This window comes from Thunnus maccoyii, chromosome 18 (assembly GCF_910596095.1).
Source record: "Thunnus maccoyii chromosome 18, fThuMac1.1, whole genome shotgun sequence".
Taxonomy (NCBI): domain Eukaryota; kingdom Metazoa; phylum Chordata; class Actinopteri; order Scombriformes; family Scombridae; genus Thunnus; species Thunnus maccoyii.
This window is the reverse complement of record NC_056550.1, coordinates 16,150,573-16,163,149: the sequence shown is the minus strand read 5'-3', so window position 1 is coordinate 16,163,149 and position 12,577 is coordinate 16,150,573. Positions and strand designations below refer to the sequence as shown.

The 12,577-nt window shown below is 41.2% G+C and overlaps 1 long non-coding RNA gene across 1 annotated transcript in view; it reads right to left on the bottom strand.

Moving 5' to 3' along the window:
- The window catches only part of LOC121883369, a 53,469-nt gene extending 43,847 nt beyond the window's left edge, over positions 1–9,622 (bottom strand). The window contains exon 1 of the long non-coding RNA XR_006092205.1: positions 8,980–9,622. This is a non-coding gene — a long non-coding RNA (uncharacterized LOC121883369). The remainder of the gene's footprint in view (positions 1–8,979) is intronic.
- Positions 9,623–12,577: the final 2,955 nt, after the last annotated feature.

Here is a 12,577-nt window from a genome sequence, read left to right as displayed (position 1 = left end):
AACTATGATATTTAATGTTCAAAAGAAGAGAGCTGATGAAACATGTTTCGACAGGAGCTATGCACATGCAGTAGTCCAAAACAGCCCATAGAAAATGTTTATTTTTGTAAGTTCTAGACATTCAGCCACATGCATGAAACAGTAAACAAAACAGTTATGAACTACAACTTTAGCCTGGGCATAATTTTCCAAGATTTACTTGAAATAGTACTGAAACACAGACATACAGAACACCTGTGGGAACTGAACTGTAAGCAACACTACACTTGTGCTATTACTGTCACCCAATCATAAGCTGCCCCACCTGTTCTTTCACCATGTCACCTGTATCTCTCTCATTCATTCTCTGTGTTCTGTAATGTCTGAAGTGCAGAGAGGAGGAGTAAAGCCAACAAAATGCCAAATGTCTGTTACATGATTAAAGCTGCAAACAACCAGCTGAGCAAACAACCACAACTGGTTGTTTGCAGTTTTCAACATGCTATTCAGGTTTTCTATTCACTATAGTGCACTATACTATCCATACATTCAAAATTATATTCCCAGCTTTGCTTAAACTACTCTAAAATCTCTTGTGTTGACTTATTTGATGAAATCAACATGACATGCCACACGACAGTTGACTCTCCCTCAACAGAATTACAACTTGTAAGGCGGGAAATGGTTAGAAGCAACAGATGTACAAAGTGAACAGTTGGCTTTATTGAAGTTCACGCTGGGTTTATCAGTGTCGGTACACACAGAGGCACATGGCCACTTTGATCTTCAAAGGGAGATGAGCTAGAATGAGGGGCAATAAGAAGATAATAATGCCAATCTGTATCCATTACTCCATAGATCACAGGGTTACTTTGACGTTCAAAGCAGGTTTTACCTCAAGAGGGAGACCCATGTTTCATGTTACCACATTGCCATCTAGTGGACAAGCTTGAGACTGCCTTTTCCTACACTAGAAATAAACAAAGTGTGCTCTATGCACTATACCTGTAACGGCAGCCAAACTTTGCCAGCTAATTTAAAAACACATTGACAAATAAATCAATAAACTAACCAGTGAACCAAATTTTAACAAAGCAACAGATTTTTTGTCTTGTACTGTATTCCACAAATTTATTTCACTTATGGATTTTAAACAGTAAAAAGTTGAAGACATGAACAAACTCTAATCAAAGCATTAATAAATGTAATCACTGTATTTATTTAGGCAAACAAAGGCAAAAAAAACTGCTCAATGTATCAAAGATGTTTCATCTACCTATTCACATAATATGTTTTATACAAGAGAGACACCTTGTGGGTAATGTACCAAACTGTAGTGTGGTAATATTGCACACAGCAAGAAGAGAACAAGGCTCTATGCTTATATGCAGTCATTTTAAAAGCAGGAAAAAAGCAAATAGATAAGATCTGCACTGTGCTTAATGGTTTGACACTTTCCAAAAAAACTTTGTGACCACTATGATGTGTGTGAAATTGAACAACAAAAAACAAAAACAAACAAAAAAAATTCTATTTCATGCCACTGATGAAATAATATAAGAATATTTGACAACCAGACCTATATTCGTGTTACAATAATCAAGTAACTAAGACAGTGGGTACTGGTGTCTTTCAATGTGTTTCAGGACAAGTCAATCAAACTGTGACCTCTAGTGGTGAAATGAAGTAAGGGGATGCAAAAAGGCCATACACTGGAGACTATTTCCTGTCACACTTTGCATTACAGACATCTGTGCATGTTAGAAATACTCCTGACTGAGGGTGCATGGTTTTCTTTGTTGCAGTAAGAGGGGTAGAAACAACTTAGCTGCATAGTCCTTGACAATTGAACCATGTATGGTGGTCTATCTAAATATTAAAACTAATGTTCAGGGTATTATACAAACTTTTTGAAGTTACAAATGCAAAATACTTTATAAACCTTACAAAACAACACATAAACTAAAAACAGCTATTACAGTGGAACAGATATTAATTTGTATTTCTGAATACGGTTTTAAACTCCTGCTCATGTTTCTGTCAAACTGCTCACTTTTCATTTTCAATATAACACTACGTATCAAATCTCATACAGAGTCCAACATGATTATATTTCATTAACAATATGCAGAAAAAGACCTAAAACGTGATCACTCAAGAGTTACGGGTTATTTTTATAAATAATTCAGTCTTTTAACGTTCTTTTCCTGATGTGTTTGTAAGGTACTTTTTGTAAAACATTGTAAAACAGAAATTGATCATTTATTATTCTGAATAAAATTTGTAGCACATATCTCAGAGCTGGATTCACACTATTTGAATTGGTCAATGTTGATACACTTACTGTAAGCTGATCTAACTGCATCATTAAAGGGTTTAGGGAGTTGTTTGGGCAGGGAGGGATAACATCTACACAATTTACATTATTGATTATGTCAGTTTTTATAATTTCTTGTTTGTGCTTTCATCCATTTTTGACAAAACTATTTGTTTTTCATTTAGGGAACAGGTTTTTATCCATAAAGTCATCATAATAACTATATAGAACATAAACATATACAAAAAACACTAAATACAAGAGAGGCGCTTAGGGAAACAGTTGTTTGTATTTATAGATACAATATTTAACATCCAATATTGTAAATAGCATAATGTAAATTATGTAGAACTTTAATAATATACTTTATAACAAAGATATATGAGCATACCTGACATATTTTTAATATATTGTTTGTAACAAGGACTCCATGTAACGCAGCAGTGATACTAAGTGGATTATCCAGGCAAAATAAAGTAAATTAAGCTACATTTATCTTTAACAGTAACTTTTATAACCACACACACTCTACTTCATCTCCAAGCAGTTTCAGCACCACAGAGCTTTAGTGGCCGAGAGAGGAAATACAACACAGTAAAGCTGTAATTCTCTACATTGTCCACAAGGGTGTAGCAGTGTCTAAGAAATACACAAAGGCTACTCCAAAGTCAAACACTGATTGCACTGAAACATTGCTATTGGGTGCTCATTGCTATTTTTTTGCAAAATAAGGCTATATGGAGACAAAACATAGAATTCATTGTCCATTATTTGTCATAAAATTCTATCTTTTGTCGCTAATCGTAAGATTTTACTCCTCTCAAAGGTGACACAGTATTCAGCCAGGAACAGCCCACTGAGGAACATGGATGTCTGTGTCTTTTCCACAGCCTGCTGAATGAATGATGCCCTGTGATGACAGCGTGACATCTGGACAACCTCCAGTCGCTTAAGCTGTCATTACAGCACTTTGGCACAGAGAGAATAATGAGCACTATTACTGTTGGCTTATCTATGCCTATGGTCAGAGACACTGACAGCCACTTCTTTCACTTCCACAGCATGTCTGTCAGTAACTCAGAGCTCACTGTGGTAGCATACAGACCTAGTAGCAGAGCCTTAAACAAAGAAGTATCTGCCTCCTGCTCACCCAGCCTATAAGTTTAATGAGACACGATCATGTGTGTGCCCTTTCTAAATGTCAGTACACTTAACAATCCACTTTGGATTGCACTTTTTATGTGGACAGGAGTGTAACTCGACTTAATTCAATCTCCTTTAAAAAAAGCAAATAAAACTAGACATGCGCTCAAAGCTGTCGACGTCACACACAGATCCCCTACACAAGCGCAGGACTTAACGAACACATACACAGTGGTCTGAGGAGCCTGGTGGTCTGCTGTGTCCCGGGGAGGTCACACAGGAAATTTCACGCTCCTCTTCACACTGAAAATGTCTCCTTTATCCTCCCCACTGAGACGGAAAGAAAAGGGAAGAGGAGTGAAAGAGTGGATCGAATAAGAAAGAGCCAGCTCCTGAATGAGGATGGCTTACTTGTGTAGGTGTGACATGCTGAAACGCAGTGGCGTTACCATGGAGACCCACACCCAGAAAGTGAGGCCGAACATGGTCACAGGTTCGGTGGAATGTGACATTTGTGAGACGGGAACACAAAGGGAGGAATTTTCCCTCCAAAATGAGAGCATGAAAAGAGCAAGTGAGGTCAGTGTGAGAGAAAACAGGAGAAGGAATGTCTGCTATTTTAGGTGTTGCAAAACTAAGATCATAATTTTTTTTGTGTGCGAGGTAAGTCAAGATGTCACCTGAAGGTCCGCCCTAGACACCTGTCTACTTTATATGCACACACACAGAAAAAAAACAATTGAAATTTATCAGCAGGTAAAATTATAATCTCAAAATGTAGAAAAAATTGCAACAATGTAAACAAATGCCATGCACTTCCTTTGTATTGAGCAGGTGAGGTCAAGCCTACACTTCTACACTGCAAAACATCACAGCGGCCTCTTCACCTGCATGTATTCCAGTCTGACTAGCAGAGTCTGTTCTTAGCATCTCTTATTCACAACTGTTCTGCAGATCCATAGTGTCCTTGTACTGAGGTGGGTGGTGCACGCAGCCTTCCTGTGGCAGAGCCTGAATGGAGTGCTGTCTGTCTGTGTCGGGCCAACAGAGATGCCCCTGTGCTCCACTGTGTGTCTTTGCTATTTGCTCTGTGTGTGTGTATGTCCTCCACCCATCCTTCTTTCACCTTTCTGTGCTCTCCATCTCTCCTACATGCGCTTTCTTCACGACGCAAGCATGGTTGTGTTTACACAGGAGGTCAAGGACAGAAGGGATAGCAGGATTTAAATGACAGTTAGAAGGAGTGCAGCCGTTTTTTTTTGTTTTGTTTTTTTTAATCACTCATTAGGGAATAGCACACCATATGGCAGTAAGGTGAGTTGAAAAGGTCTAAACACCAGGTGCAGAGAGAGGTTTATCAAAGAGAACAAGCTTTAAGTGTCAGACCCAGAGGCATCACCCTGAAGAATCCGCACTCATGTTCACCACTTCCTCTAAAGTACCCTGCCACACTCTCACTCAAGCACAGGCTGTCTGTCTCTCTCAGCCACCCACTTCCTGATAACTCCCAAAGCAGAACAACCCCCCTCAAACACATACACATACACACACACTCAAACGCCACCCTCTAAGTTGTGGTTTGCCTGTAGGAAATCAGCAATCTGCTGCCATTAACCACCAGCATTTACTCTTCCTCTCTCCTCCCTCCTCTTCTCTATTTCTTTTACCCCCGTGTTTAAACAAAGCATCTCTCCCTCATGAGCATCATTAGGGAGAGAAGACAATTGTTGTCGGCCAGTAGGAAGAAAGCCCCACACAGACTGTGGCAACAGGCCAGAGGAAAACACAAAATAGCCAATTAGTCTGAAGCAGTGGTCTGGTGTCATGGCATCTCAGAGGCCTATAGCTTTGTGTAGGATGATAGGCCAGATCTCCAGTTGTCTATGGCAGAGGGCACTTGCTCCTTCTGTGTTAGGCGAGTCAAATACCTCTGTTTAAAAACATTTTTAAAGTGTGATTCTGCTTTATAGCTGAAAAAAATGTCTCATATTTCATCTATAAAATCTCAAATTGTGGACAACTGCCAGAGAAGTCGACTACTCACCAAATGATACGTTATAAAAGCTTTGTGCCAGATAATTCCTTAATTCACCCGCATCTCTTACAAATTTTCTTAACAGCTGAACACTGTGAGAACTTATCACAAAACCTGCAGCTAAGAGAAAATCACAAATGCAGGGAAAATCACCAAAGCTCTGAGAAAAAAAAAAAAAAAAACACTTTACACAGTGCTCCCAGCTTTTCAAAAACTCTCTCCTTCTCCCTCTAACACACACATAAACACATAGGCACAAACACATACACCTCGAAACAAAGGTGCCATTTTACTCAGGAAGGGTCAGCAGTTCTCTCCATGAGACAGGGGCTTGTTCTTGGTCAGAGGCTGCTGCCCAATCTCAGGCCACCCTCCCCTGGCTCCACCGGCCCCCTCTGGCCCCCCTCTGGCCCCCACCACCCCGGAGACAAGCTCCCCATTGTTCCTGCACTACTAATAAATGACAGTTCTCCTGTTCAGACAAACTTTAGAGCCCAATCTAAACACACACACACACACCCACACACAAACTGGGTGTAAATGGTGCTCCATATGAAAGGATACACAGCAGCTTTTTTTTTTTTTTTTTTTAAACAGCCTGATATTTCTCATGGAGCTCATTAAAAGGTTATCTGACACTAATGATGGAAGGATATTTTCCTGCGATTTGAGCTTTGTGCCCTGTGGAGCTGATGAGGTAATGCTGAGGGCACATTTGCTACAAAAACAAGGTGTCATTAATGCATAATAAATGTTACTATTGCTTTCCTTTTCCCTTCCGTGGTCGAAAAACGGTCATGACATCGAGACACGGTTCACCGGGAGGTCACGCCGCTCAGCCAGCGTTGTCACCTGAGTGTAATGTCACATACACACCCACAAACACACACACCAGATTCAGAGCTTGATCAGGGCCAGGGACCAGGTGAGCATTGAGTTTAGACATGATAAATCACCACTCAACTTAAGCTCATAAACACACCATTAACACGCTCGACCACAGCAACTTGATCTGTTTACCTTAACCACCGTGCTGGGGACTATTGCTCTCCGGCAGGCCTGTATTAGCATGCCTCAGGGGGGCCTGATGCACATGTCTATCACTGGGGCCGGCCAGCTCCAGCTCTGGGCCATGAAATTGTCTCAGTGGTGCTGCTTCAATGTTGTCTAAAATATGTCTCAACACTGCATGAGGTCATTTTCCAACACTCTGGGCTTGCTTCAAGGACCAATCTATAGAGCTCTATAGAATCACTGCATAGCATCTTTAGTGTGGAAAAAGTGTGTGCCTGTTTTGTCTGAAGTGTGTGTGTGTGTGTGTGACCTGATTTGTTCAGGTATTTTACGGTAATGGAAACTTGAATGAAAAAACAGAACAATATTCTAACAATGACAAAACAGATGATCCTTTTTTTTTAATTCTTAGAAACTGCCAGTGATGAGAAAGTTCCTGGGAAATTCTGAGTGGAGTAAATACAGGTTTGTTAAGTGTGTCTGACCCTGGTGTGTATATGGCTCTCTACTGCGGTTCACCACAAGTATATCATATGACAGCACAGCCAGCACACTCAGCTCGGTGAGGAAGCAAATTCCTGCCTTAGGATTCTCAGCTACAGACTAAGACATAAACAAGACTATCCAAAAAAAAAAAAAAAAAAAACACATCGACTGAAATGTTCTGGCTACTTTGATGTCTAGGAGACAGTCTGAGGGAGAGAAACGAGTGTATGAGAGTGGGCGTGCATGGGCGCATCTGTGTTTGTGTGGAGCTTACACAGCGCAGAGGTGATGTTGGCCGTGTGCTGTGCAGATGCTGGGCGAGCGGGGTCACGTCAACAGACATGCTCCCGCTCCGCCGTTCAAACGACAAAAGGAGGAGGAGGAAGAAGAGGCAGAAGTTGTGAGAAGTGGAGTAAAAAAAAAAAAAAAAAAAAGCCCCAGTGTTTAGTCAAGGCCTGCTCACTGACACAAAGTCTGTCTTTGTCTGCCTCCCAGGGTACCAGATAAAGGAATTCTTGTGTGTCGGGGGCTCTGACCGAGTTTATTTGACACTTCAGCTCCTTTTGTGAAGCAAGTGTCCCACCGTCAATGCTGGCCATGAGAGTCACTTGGCATTAGACAGAGGGTCCCTCTTCAGTGGAGAAAGGGGGTCTTGTTTGGAGACGATTTTTAATGGAGGGGGTGTGTGGGGGGAGCTGAGTTGCAGGGGAGGGGGGGGGGGGTGCTTGGTCTATGCTCTTCGCTGTATACAGACATATAGTGGGGCTCTGTCCCCTGCCCTGACAATAGATGGAATTTTTTATTGCTAAGGAAGTGGATGGGATTGAGAAGTGAAAGGTGAAGGGTGGAGGAAGAGGGGATGCTTTAAGAAGGTGGAAGCCTCATCATATAACTTGCATGAACACACACCCACTATGAAAGCAATGCCATAATGTCACAGTGTGCTTGTTAAACAAGCACAATGCCAACTTGCAGAACAGGTACAAAACCTGATGAGTGTCATCAGTGTGTGATATAGGTTTCTCTTGAATGAAACATCTTAAACATAAACCTCCCTCTGTTAGACACAGCTGGGATTTTTAACTGTTACACAAGTCATGTTTCTGGTAGCAGCAGTCTGCTGTAATGACAGCCGCTTCACTTGGCTGACAGGCTTCCCTGTGGGCAAAGTTATGGAGCTCAAACAAATTTACTCTCACCTGAATGGAATCACTGTGGGGGAAGGTGGGTGGACTACATGTTGCTTTCTACAGTATGGACACTGTATCCACACAGTTCACTCATTTTGCACCTGGTCTTTCACAACATATGATAGTGCCTCTGTGAATGGGCTGTGGACACCTGGCACTGCAGGTGTATGGCGACTTAAGGACAGGCTATAAAGCTGTACATTTCAAAATAGGGTGTAAGGGAATGACAGTGCTCAATTCATCCGTCTGAAATACAAGTCAGTCTAAGTCTGTTTTGAGGGTGAGAGATGCGCACGTTATGAGCCCGGAGAATAACGGAGCAGTGTTGAACAGGTGAACCTGAACATGTGGAGCAGTCCAGGGGTTTGACAAGGTTTTTCATATCAAACACACCCATCTCCCCAGACAAATAGTAGAAATACAGCCCAACTTGAGAAGAGATGTCTTTCGGAATCTCATGGAAAAAGAGTTTGGTTGTTGAGTCCAATTAGATATATAATAATATATAATAGGCCAAATGGGTGTGTAGGGAGATAACGGCAGAACCTTTGGTCAAAAAAAAGCCATTGTCAAACGTTTTATTCTGTTTGTGAAATAATAGCTGGTGGAATTAAGTTATTCCACATTGGGACCCCTTTTGGAACACCACGAATGACAACAGCTGGTCCCCAGAAACGCACGGACTAAGCTGCACGTTTTGGCGAGTCAAAAAACTAAATGACAACATGAATTTGTAACAGAAACTGAGTGTAGTCTCAATCTTTCACTATCAAAAAGGCAAACGAGTTTTAGATAATTATCTTGTTTTTACAAACCTGCTGGATCAGGAGATGCGTACTGACATTATCCAAATCGCTGGACATCTGCTGAGCACCAATAGAAAAAAAATCCCAGGATATTCCATTGCTGTATGTCAAATCCCGCCACAACAGACATCGATTTTCCAAAAGCATATCATTGTACTGGCCGTCTATGACACTGGCCACACTTGAACACGCGTAAAGTATCCCAAGAGACAAAAGACTTGTCCAGGAGCAGGACTTGGGCAGCACGAGTAACTGTTGCTGGACAGCACGCATTCCGTGCAAGAGATTCCCTTATATCCTACAAGATCCACAGCTGGAGCGTTGAATCCATTAGCTGCTGCCATCATGATCCAGTTTTTCCAATAATAATAATAATAATTTTAATAACTCCTTGACGTGTGTCAGTGCTGCAACGGTTGCATATGATCCACTTAATGCGTCCAAAGAATCCCTGCGTAAACAGATTTGTGCTTTGGCAAATCAAGCAGATCGATCAGTGTGATTACTTCCAATGAGCAGTAAAAGAAGCTCGGTTCCTCCTTATGATCCAGTACAGTGATGATTCCTGCTTGAGCTCCAACTAACGTCTCTGTAGCTGATACGATGCGCTCCTGTGAAGAGCCGGAGCCACACTGAGCCATAGTTGGAGTGTAGCAACGCAGCACATGCTGCTCTCAGCCAACGTAAGCACGCAAAGCATGATGGTATGTGGAGTTTATTGATGGTTCTGCTAAATATTTGAGAGCATGACAATCATATCAGATTTCCCTAATCTTAAAAAGCAATAACACGAAAAAAAGTAAAGTAACCTCTAACTGAAAGCAATGATAGTCATTTTAAAGTATAACTAAAAGTACAGTATTCTCAATTTTGCCTGTATTGCCAGATAAAAACATATTTTCCTGTTGCTGGAAATCAACTTATTAATTTACATTAACAACAAAAAATACCTGTTGACATAAAGTGTGCCTATTTTTATTATTCTCTGTAACAATCAAGTATGTTATTATGTAATGAGTCTTGGCTGTTATAAATTTGTTACAATCACTCATCATCTGTCAGTTTGATCCCAGGTTGCGTGTGAGCCCTGTGTGAGCAGCGTGAGTGAGTAATAATGATCATCTGTCGCTGTGCACAGATACAGGGATGTCGGTGCCTTGAATCACCTTCCAATGAATGAATCTCTTGTCTTTCTTACCTCACTTTCATGTCCTAACCACCTCCAGGCTTGCTTGTATTTCTGGGATCATAGCTTCCCTTAAACCTCAAAACAAGGACTGGATTACTGGGAATGGAGTACAGACTCAAAGACTAAAATTAGAACATACATGAATTTACAGTGGACAGCTGAATGACACTCAAGTTAAATTAGATTTTTACTGACAAATGCGCCTGAGAACAACAATCTTGCCATTATTTATGGTTTTGACAAGTGTTAGAAGACTGTTTTAAGATATTATCTGCACTCCCTGTGTGTGTTAGAAGACTGTTTTAAGATATTAGTATAATTTTTAATCAATGACTGTATTAAGTATGGCATTCCCTTTGATATAGTCTGAAAGGGACAATGTACTCTGTGGGTAAAGTGGGTAATCTTTGACATAGTCAAACCATTCGTGTTTGGCAAACAATAAGAAATCTACTGTATATTCAATAAACTTAGTTTTTCCTATACATTAAATGATATTTTATCTACATATACTTAACACATATGTGGGAATTTATCTTATCTTAATTTATGTCATCCTGAAATTTTGGACAAACTGAATTATTAAAGTTCCTCCTCATCACAGCACTATGACTGGTTTCTAACACAGTTTGTGTGTTAGACATTGAGCAGGTGAAACTCCACTCCGCCTTTTCCTTTACCCCCCATTTGGCCGTACTCCAATACAATCCAGGAGTACCTGAATTGCACGCGATTCTGTCAATTGCAGGTACTTGATGGCTTTCTTGTGTGCCGGGTTGAAAAGTTGTTGGAGGTTTGCGCACACAGCATTGCGTGACTAGAGCTGGGGATGAAAACACAAAGACATTGTTTTCAGTGATCAAACCCCCTTTATAGTAACTCAACAGCATTCCTGTCTCGCATTCCTAAGCCACCGCTGCTGTGTGAAGGTTTTTTTTTTCCTTTTAAGAAAAAAAAGAAAGAAAGAAAAGGAAGGTTACACATTTTTATCTGGTTCACTGTGTTGACCTTGCTTCATGCACAAAAGTTATTCTGCTCCCTTAGCTCATTAATCATTAATCAAGACTGAATCAAAGTATTAGTAGAGGTAATTATCTTGTAGAGGAAATTAAGAGGTAATGCTCTCTTATCTACAACTATGTAATGAATGTAAACAGGAGAGCCAGCAGCTACTCCTGCTATTATGCTCAGCATTCTCCAACTAACTATCTGTATAATACATGTATGTGCAAGTGTTTGCAAATATGTGCCCACTTGTGAGCGTCCTCTTCTACATCAACTCATGCCAGTGTGTGTACGTAGGTATGCGCTAATGTGCACACAAATGTTTTCCAGATTGGTGTGACAAGGATAATCATATCCAGAGAACACAAAACCATTCTGAACGCTGCTCACACAGATTGGAGGAAAAGGAGGAATGCATCGGAGAATCTAGCGGAAATGAGGCTTACTGAGCGAAGAGAGGCTGCAGATCTTAAACAAATTGCTTTGTGTATATCCATATCAAGACTGTAAAATGTGTTATGCTGGATTACAAAAAATGTATATGTGCTACTCTGCCCAAAGAGCCCATATAAGTGAAACAGTGATCACCTGGTGGTGGTGAAATAAATATAATATTTACTGGAAGCGATGACCTCTATGACTTCTGCTTTCAACATACAAAACATAGAGGGGAGGACAATGGAGTCAGTCATATCTCCAGTGTGTGCTCTGAGAGTGATTAAGACTAGAGGACATTCATTACTGGCCCGGCTCAGACAGAGAGGGGCTTCAGAGCAGAGCTCTTGTGTTGGACTGTTTGGATGTCCTATCCTCTTGTATCTCTTTGACTACCTCCAGCACAAGGCTCTATTCAACCAGACTGGGAACAAATGTTTCCTTATGTGGCTCTGAGTGCCCAAGCTCCAGCGACAGGAGAGCAAAAGCCTATGAGACCGACAGACAGAGAGGTTACAATAATGCAGGCCATACCGTAGCTATTTAACTACTCAGCCCATCTTATAGTATGATGTGAGCTGCATTATTAGGTGTGGGGGGGGAGGGAGGGGGGGTAATGACGTCATGGAAACCAAGGGGTAGATGAGAAAATGACAAGTATTTCCCAATAACAGCATGCCCATTCACTGGCATGGCCCCCACCACAGGCGTGCTAGCCTGCCACACTTGGTTTCCCCTCCTTATTTTCCCACTCTCCAACTTTTCATGGGTGTTATTATTTCTACATCCGCCTGGGAGTTAATTTGGTAAATATCAGCCAGGAAACCTGAGGTTGGATTCCATGTTGGCAGCTCGTGTAATTTCATGTACAGCCAATATGCTGACTTCCCCCAAGGTTCTCGGCCTCTCCGTGGGAACGGGCAAAGTGAAGCTAAACAGGGGTCAAGGCAAGGTTTCAAAGTGAAGATTACTCATGTG